Source organism: Salmo trutta, chromosome 12 (assembly GCF_901001165.1).
Source record: "Salmo trutta chromosome 12, fSalTru1.1, whole genome shotgun sequence".
Lineage (NCBI taxonomy): Eukaryota > Metazoa > Chordata > Actinopteri > Salmoniformes > Salmonidae > Salmo > Salmo trutta.
In genome coordinates this window covers 51,815,907-51,821,706 of record NC_042968.1, presented here as the reverse complement: position 1 = coordinate 51,821,706, position 5,800 = coordinate 51,815,907, and the positions used below count along the sequence as shown (strand labels likewise).

General features: G+C 43.5%; 1 non-coding gene across 1 annotated transcript; it reads right to left on the bottom strand.

Annotated features, from left to right (window-relative positions):
* Positions 1-535: 535 nt before the first annotated feature.
* On the bottom strand, positions 536-589 carry LOC115204799 (U7 small nuclear RNA). The gene has a single exon (XR_003880469.1). It is a non-coding gene; the product is annotated as a U7 small nuclear RNA (small nuclear RNA).
* Positions 590-5,800: the final 5,211 nt, after the last annotated feature.

The window sequence follows — 5,800 nt, the reverse complement described above, 5'->3', positions numbered from 1 at the left end:
GCTCTGATTACAATACAGCAGAAATTAAACCATAACACTGCATTGACACCCAGCTCAATCTCAATTTGTCCAGGGCTGAACACACAGTCAGACAGACACACACACGGTTGACCCTCATGGCCATCTTATTACAGACAGCTGACAGTGTCCAAATGTAGTATATACTCTACGGCTAACTGACTTTACCTCAAGAGGACACACACACACACACACACACAACACACGTCCTCAGAGGCCACACACAAGTCAGGCCGCCTCGGCCCTCTCATGCAGCTCACTGCACACATAATCCCCAGATTTCCTGCAACAATCCAGTACCAGCCACATACTATAGTATTCACTGTAGTGTTTTTGCAGACTTTACTGTAGTGTTGTGGACCTGACCGTAGTCTACTGTAGTATTTACAGTTTACTGTAGTTTAAATACTGTAGTATTTTTTTGTTGTTGTACATACTATAGATATTTCTGTAGTGTTTTTTGTGGACATTAATGTAAATGTTAATGTTTTTGTTTTATTATCTTTGACATATAAGTGGGGGCTTTCTCCTTGAGGAAACCTACTGGACAAATACTAAAACAGCAAATGTCCATACCTGTAGGTAGACAGGACTGGGGTCTGAACGGATAGTTTAGAGATTCTGCTCTTTTCTATAACCTGTAGGGAAGACAACATATGGTCTACACTTGGCATGTTCGTTTCTCACCGATGGGTGGCACAGCGAGTCAGAGTGGAAGGACATACTGCTTAACCCAGACCAGACCCTAATCCCCCAGACACAGAAAAGAAAAAGGCAGTGTAAGAGAGGCCGACATGCGGGTACCCTGACGAAACTACGTCGGTGAGTAAATAGACCGCCTCTACCCTATGTTCTATTGGAGGATGTACAATCACTGGAAAACAAACTGGATGAGCTCCGTTCGAAACTATCCTATCAACTAGACCTGAAGAACTGTAATATCCTATGTTTCACAGAGTTGTGGCTGAACAAGGACATCAAATCAAATCGTATTAGTCACATGCGCCGAATACAACAGGTGTTGACCTTACAGTGAAATTCTTACTTACGAGCCCCTAACCAACAGTGCAGTTTCAAAAAATAAAGCGAAGAAAAAGAGATAAAAGTAACAAGTAATTAAAGAGCAGCAGTAAAAAAAGAACAATATATACAGGGGGGTGCCGGTACAGAGTCAATGTGTGTGGGCACCGGTTAGTTGAGGTAGTGTGTACATGTAGGTAGAGTTAATTAAAGTGACTTTGCATAGATGACAACAGAGAGTGGCAGTGGTGTGGAGAGGGGAGGGGGGCAATGCAAATAGTCTGGGTAGCCATTTGACTAGATGTTCAGGAGTCTTATGGCTTGGGGGTAGAAGCTGTTTAGAAGCCTCTTGGACCTAGACTTGGCGCTCCGGTACCGCTTGCCATGCGTTAGCAGAGAGAACAGTCTATGACTAGGGTAGTTTGTTTGTGATGTGGACACCAAGGAACTTGAAGCTCTCAACCTGCTCCACTGCAGCCCTGTCGATGAGAATGGGGGCGTGCTTGGTCCTCTTTTTCCTGTAGTCCACAATCATCTCCTTTGCCTTGATCACGTTGAGGGAGAGGTTGTTGTCCTGGCACCACACGGCCAGGTCTTTGACCTCCTCCCTATAGGCTGTCTCGTTGTTGTCGGTGATCAGGCCTACCACTGTTGTTTCATCGGCAAATTGAATGATGGTGTTGGACTTGTGTCTGGCCGTGCAGTCATGAGTGAACAGGGAGTACAGGAGGGGGCTGAACACGCACCCCTGAGGGGCCCCTGTGTTGAGGATCAGCGTGGCGGATGTGTTGTTACCTACCCTTATCACCTGGGGGCAGCTCCAGTTGCAGTGGGAGGTGTTTAGTCCCAGGGTCCTTAGCTTATTGATGAGCATTGAGGGCACTATGGTGTTGAATGCTGAGCTGTAGTCAATGAATAGAATTCTCACATAGGTGTTGCTTTTGTCCAGGTGGGAAAGGGCAGTGCAATAAAGACTGCCTCATCTGTGGATCTGTTAGGGCAGTATGCAAATTGGAGTGGGTCTAGGGTTTCTGGGATGATGGTGTTGATGTGAGCCTTGACCAGCCTTTCAAAGCACTTCATGGCTACAGACGTGAGTGCTACGGGTCGATAGTCATTTAGGCAGGTTACCTTAGTGTTCTTGGGCACTGGCACTATGGTGGTCTGCTTGAAACATGTTGGTATTACAGACTCGGACAGGGAGAGGTTGAAAATGTCAGTGAAGACACTTGCTAGTTGGTCAGCGCATGCTCGCAGTATACGTCCTGGTAATCCGTCTGGCTCTGCGTCCTTGTGAATGTTGACCTGTCTTACTCACATTGGCTGCGGAGAGCGTGATCACACAGTTGTCCGGTACAGCTGGTGCTCTCATGCATGTTTCAGTGTTATTTGCCTCGAAGCTCGTCTGGTAGGCTCGTGTCACTGGGCAGCTCTTGGCTGTGCTTCACTTTGTGGTCCGTAATGGTTTGCAGGCCCTGCCACATCCGACAAGTGTCAGAGCTGGTGTAATACGATGCAATCTTCATCTTGTATTGACGCTTTGCCTGTTTGATGGTTTGTCGGAGGGCATAGCAGGATTTCTTATAAGCTTCCGGGTTAGAGTCCTGCTCCTTGAAAGCGGCAGCTCTAGCCTTTAGCTCAGAGCGGATGCTGCCTGTAATCCATGGGTTCTGGTATGTACGTACAGTCACTGTGAGGATGACGTCATCGATGCACTTATTGATGAAGCCAATGACAGATGTGGTGTACTCCTCAATGCCATTGGAGGAATCCCGGAACATATTCCAGTCTGTGCTACCAAAACACTCCTGTAGCTTAGCATCTGCTTCATCTGATCACTTTTTTATTGATCTAGTCACTGGCGCTTCCTGCTTTAATTTTAGCTTGTAAGCAGGAATCAGGAGGATGGCATTGTCATGACGTTGGCCTGTGGGTAAGGTTTATGACCCCCCCATAAATACCTTTCTCCCTTCCCCTCTCTCTCTGACCCTACTGAAGGACTTGAATAGCCTGTGTTAAATATAGAGAGTCTGGGAACATCAAACAAATGGGGAAAAGGAACCATCTTTTGATAATAAAACCAGTTGGAAATATGCTTGATAACGTAATGAGTATGTATGTCAGTTCATTGTTATCTGAGACATTATGATTGATGACAGGACGACATAAACTGTACCTGAGAAAGTATACACCCTCTAGTTATCAGAGTCACATGGAATTGTTATGCAATTGAAATGTTTGATATTGAAATTGTTTGTTAGGAGATTAAATGTAATTTTAGCTTCCAAATGAGAGAATTGGGTTTTCATAAGGAATGTGCCCTGCCCGATCAGTGGCCAACCCTGTGAAGAGACAGGGGTTATAAACGATGAAACACCTCCTTCCCTCCTCTCCACTATATAAGTCTTTGACGAAAAGACATTCACGTGTTCCAGTACGGGAGGTCTGCAGCCTGCGTCAGAAGGACACACATGTTAACTAAACCATATCAAGGACAGAACTAAGCCAACCTCGGGGTGAGCTTTGATGGTGAATGGTATGAACTTTGAGCTTATTCACTACAGAAGTGATACTTCCTAGCCGTTGAGGTAGCGCTGCTAACGTGGGCTAGGAAAGGACAGACGACGGATCCAGTCTAACAACCAGACGAAGATACCACCACGTATCCAATTTGCCACCATTGACATTCTTCCACTACAGGAAGATCTGGTGGCCAACCCGGCCAGCATCTACGACCAATCTACCGAAGCGCAGCTCAGAGTAAATATTTATTGCATTTTCCTTTTCCAAATGGGCGGTAATTTAGAATGCATAAGATAATGTATTTACGATAGCATAGCTGCTGTTTCTTTGTTCCTAAATCTTCCTGCCCTTTCATTCAAGCCAACCCCCTTTCCTTTGTGTAACCAGCCATGATACAGGTTCCGTCCACCAGGACGTTTTCTGTATGACATCATTGTATTCTGTGTATTTGTAATTCTGTGTGATTAGTTAGGTATTTAGTAAATAAATAATTAAACCCAATTTTGTATTGCTGATTCAACTTGTTAGCCAGGGTTCGTGAAGATAACCAAGAATTTACAACTTTCATGATGAGACTGAAAATAAGATAAGGGTTAATATTGACTGCTATCGATGTAAAATATTACTAAGTATTTTAAGAGTTTATTCGGAAGATAACAGCTCTATAAACGTTCTTCTGTGGTGCCCCGACTTTCTAGTTAATTACATTTGCATGATTAGCTTAATCAGGTAATATTAATTACAGAGAAATAATTTTATAAGTTAGCATGTCATATCACTTAATCCGGCATAGCCAAAGACACGACAGCATTATGGTCAGATTTGCCAAATGGAGGTCGAGAGAGAGCTTTGTATGCGTCTCTGTGTGTGGAGTATAGGTCGTCCAGAGTTCTTTTCCCTCTGGTTGCACATTTAACATGCTGATAGAAATTTCGTTAAACTGATTTAAGTTTCCCTGCATTACAGTCCCCTGTTACTAGGAGCGCTGCCTCTGGGTGATCGTGGATAATATACAGTGCACTCTGAAAGAATTCAGACCCCTTCCCATTTTCCACGTTTTGTTATGTTACAGCCTTGTTCTAAAATTGAGTAAATACTATTTTTTCTCATCAATCTACACACAATACCCCATAATGACAAAGCGAAAACAGGTTTTTATAAATGTTTGAAAATGTATTAAAATAAATACCTTATTTACACTATTCAGACCCTTTGCTATGAGACTCGAATTATGACTTACCCCACTGAAGAATGTCTTTGGTGGGGTAATTGGTATTACCGAGAATAAGTAGAAAAACTTTGGAAGCCATGTCATTCTGAAGAGGTTTATTCTACCTGTTAGATTCATGGGAATATTTGTCCATTTACAGTGCCTTTAGAAAGTATTCAGTATTCAAATTTTGTTACATTACAACCTTATTATAAAATGGATTAAACTAAACGTTTTCCTCAGCAATCTACACACAATACCCCATAATGACAAAGCAAAAACAGGTTTTTAGAATTTTGGCAAATGTATTCAAAATAAAAAACAGAAATACCTTATTTACATAAGTATTCAGACCTTTTGATATGAGACTCAAAATTGAGCTCAGGTGCATCCTGTTTCCATTAATCATCCTTGAGCTGTTTCTACAACTTAATTGGAGTCCACCTGTGGTAAATTCAATTGATTGGACATGATTTGGAAAGGCACACACCTGTCTATATAACGTCCCACAGTTGACAGTGCATGTCAGAGCAAAAACCAAGCCATGAGGTCGAAGGAATGGTCCGTAGAGCTCTGGGACAGGATTGTGTCGAGGCACAGATCTGGGGAAGGATACCAAAACATTTCTGCAGCATTGAAGGTCTCCAAAAACACTGTGGCCTCCATCATTCTTAAATGGAAGAAGTTTGTAACTACCAAGACTCTTCCTAGAGCTAGCCGTCCAGCCAAACTGAGCAATCGAGGGAGAAGGGCCTTGATGGGGAGGTGACCAAGAACTCATTGGTCATTCTGACAGAGATCCAGAGTTTCTCTATGGAGATGGGAGAACCTTCCAGAAGGACAACCATCTCTGCAGCACTCTACCAATCAGGCATTTATGGTAGAGGGGCCAGACGGAAGCCACTCCTCAGTAAAAGGCACATGACACCCCGCTTGGAGTTTGCCAAAAGGCACCTAAAGGACTCTCAGACTATGAGAAACAAGATTCTCTGGTCTGACGAAACCAAGATGGAACTATGATGAAAACCA